General features: G+C 56.9%; 1 long non-coding RNA gene across 1 annotated transcript; it reads right to left on the reverse strand.

Moving 5' to 3' along the window:
- Positions 1 to 430: 430 nt before the first annotated feature.
- LOC113963038 lies at positions 431 to 2,570 on the reverse strand. The gene is made up of 3 exons (XR_003532623.1): positions 2,469 to 2,570; positions 1,598 to 1,776; positions 431 to 480 (listed from the first exon to the last, which is right to left on the reverse strand). It is a non-coding gene; the product is annotated as an uncharacterized LOC113963038 (long non-coding RNA).
- Between the last annotated feature and the right edge of the window lie 528 nt (positions 2,571 to 3,098).

Consider the following 3,098-nt stretch of genomic DNA (forward strand, 5'->3'; position numbering starts at 1 on the left):
CTCTGGGAATGTCCCACCAATATCCTCCCTGGTGGTCCAAAACTGGTTCCCATCCCTCCTGAACTGTCCCAGCTCCTCCATCTCTCCACCAATGTCCCTCTTGGTGGTCCAGATCACCCTCCTGACCCTCCTGGACTGTCCTAGACCATCCATCCCTCTGGGAATGTCCCACCAAGCCCTCCCTGGTGCTCCAGACCAGTCTCCCATTCCCTGGACTGTCTCCCTTCCCACTCCAGTCGAGGACAGACCCCATCCCAGTACAATCCCACCGCTCAGCCCAGTCCCCTCCAACTGGGCCCCCCGAATTCCCGTTTGCTCCCCGAGCTCTCCGTGCCCTGGGGGCTTGATTTTCCCCTCGGGATGTGCTCACTTGGGCTCCTCCAGCCTGGGATTCATGTTGGGCTCATCCCTCCCCATCCCAGCCGGGCGTTCCTCGTGCTCCTGCTCAGCCACGATCTCCAGGGTCATCTCCAGTTTGCCCTGGGGGGAACACGAACAAAACACACTCAGAACCCCAAAAAAAGAGGGGAGGGGTGAGAAATGGGGGAAGAAAATCCACTTGGAGCAAAGCCACCCACGAGGACCACGAGGAAACCAGGGAGAGTCCAGAGATCCCTCGACGGGACACTGGGGATCCTCCAGGAGATCCCAAATGTCACTGACGCCCAAGTTTGGGAAACTACGGAATCACTGAGGTTGGAAAAGACCTCCAGGATCACCGAGTCCAACCTGTGACCGACCACCACCTTGCCAACCAGACCATGGCACTGAGTCCAGCTTTTCCTCATTCCCTGATTCCTGATTTCCCTGAACCCACCTCAGGGTTTGGGGTTCTTTTGTGGAATGACCCCATTCACAGCCTGGATTCCTTTACCTGGATGGAAGCACCATCAAACCCTTGGACAGGACACGTTTCCACGTGTCACTGGGACACCTGGAGCCTTTCCCTGGTGCTCCCCGTGACGCGAGATCATCGGGAATAGGTGTGACCCAGAGTCACATTGGGTGGCACATTCCTAAATCCACAGCCAAAAAAAACCCCACAAACCAAGGGATTCCTCCTGAGGAGTTTCCACAGTGCTGGAAAACATCCAGCTGACCACAGAGGGGAAAATTCACAGCCCCAAACTTCATTTTGTGACATCCTGCGGGTGCTCGGCCCGGACACCTCCCTCCTCAAAGCTTCCAAGGAATCCTGGAATGGTTTGGGGGGGGAAGGACCTGAAGGATCACCCCATCCCAGACCATGCAGATGTGGAATCCCACCCTCTGCCACCTCCCACCAGCCCAGGCTGCTCCCAGCCCCATCCAACCAGGCCTGGGACACTTCCAGGGACGAGATTCCACAATTTCTCCGGGTGCCAGTGGAGCACAGAGAGCAGGTGAACCCCCCAAACGTGGAGTTTTCCCCCCAAAATAACCCTTTTTCCCCCCCAAAACAACCCTTTTCCCCTCCCAGCCCGCAGGGAAAACCAGGATCACAAACATTCCAGAGCCAACATTCCTCCTACAGGAGGCCAACCAGGCCTTGGATGCCTCCAGGGATCCGGGGGATTGGGAGTGAATCCCATGGGAAGACATGGAGTGGGCTCCTCACCGCCAGGATCCTCTTGTGGTCCTGCTCAGCCCCACAGGGCCACCAGCCCTTGACAGTTTTCTGCTCGAAGAGGGACACGAAGTGGTTGGAGGACAGGGCGTCGTCCACCAGCTCCAGGGAGCACTTCTCGGCCGTCTTGGCGGGTTTGGGCATCCTGTTGAGATCCATCTGGATGGAGCCTGGAAGGAGGAATGGCACAGGTGGGGACAGCTCAGTGTAAAAGTCCTTGAAACGTGGCCTTTTTCCCTGAGGGTTCTTTCCTTGTGGCACCTTCCTGATCTCGGGGAGTTTGGGTCACCCAGACCCCCCCAGCTCCAAACCACAACCTCCACTATCCCAGATTGCTCCAACCTGGCCTTGGACACTTCCAGGGATCCAGGGGCAGCCACAGCTTCTCTGGGAATTCCATCCCAGCCCCTCCCCACCCTCACAGGGGAGAATTCCTTCCCAATATCCCACCCAAATCTCCCCTTTTCCAGTGGGAAGCCATTCCCTGTGTCCTGTCCCTCCCTCCCTTGTCCCCAGTCCCTCTCCAGCTCTCCTGGAGCCCCTTCAGGCCCTGCAAGGGGCTCTCAGCTCTCCCTGGAGCCTTCTCTCCTCCAGGGGAACCCCCCCAGCTCTCCCAGCCTGGCTCCAGAATCCTGGAATGGTTTGAGTGGGAAGGGACCTTAAATCCCACCCAGTTCCACCCCTGCCATGGGCAGGGACACCTCCCACCAGCCCAGGTTGCTCCAAGCCCTGTCCAACCCAGCCTTGGACACTTCCAGGGATCCAGGGGCAGCCCCAGCTTTTCCAGGCACCATTTTCCAGGAATTTTTCCCTTCCTGCTGCCCCGGGAAGGGACGGAGCCAAAAACCCTCCCCCAGCTCACCCAAATAGTCATCGAAGGAGAACTTGTCGTTGTCCCAGATCTGGAGGATCAGCTGAGGAGGGATCTTGTTTTCTGTCTTGTCCAAGCTCCAGAAATGCTCCTAAAAATCCCACCAGGAGAGAAAAATGGGGGAAATCAAAGGATTGCTAGAGGAAGTGGGCAGAGGAAGTGGTTCCTGTCTTCCCATGGAAATCCTGGCACTCCTGGTGTGTCCTGCAGGGTTGGAGCCACAGGACCCCTGTGGATGCTCCGTGGGAAAGCCAGGATGCCTCTGGAAGGGGAATTATCACCAGTTTATCCCTTAATTTACTGACAATATTTTAGCAAAGAGGCTCCCTCAGCTCTCAAATGGGATCCTTTGGAATGCCAGCACCGTATTCCCATAATTCCAGCAAGGATTGGTGACTCTCCAAGGGGAAGAGGCCACGAGTGTCGGGTGCCAGGGCTGCCAAACCTCCCCTTCCTCTTAATTGGTGGGAAAATAGAGGATTAACCCTTCCATTGGCACCTCTGGCAGACAATTCCAGCACATCCCTTCCCTTCTCCTCTCCCCTGCACAGCCTGGATCCCCCTGGATTTGTTTCCAGGGAACCTCTGGCTCCTGGATTTGTTTCCCAGGGAACCTCTGGC

The sequence above is a fragment of the Neopelma chrysocephalum genome, unplaced genomic scaffold, assembly GCF_003984885.1.
Source record: "Neopelma chrysocephalum unplaced genomic scaffold, ASM398488v2 Primary Assembly neopelma1_187461, whole genome shotgun sequence".
In the NCBI taxonomy this organism is placed as follows: domain Eukaryota; kingdom Metazoa; phylum Chordata; class Aves; order Passeriformes; family Pipridae; genus Neopelma; species Neopelma chrysocephalum.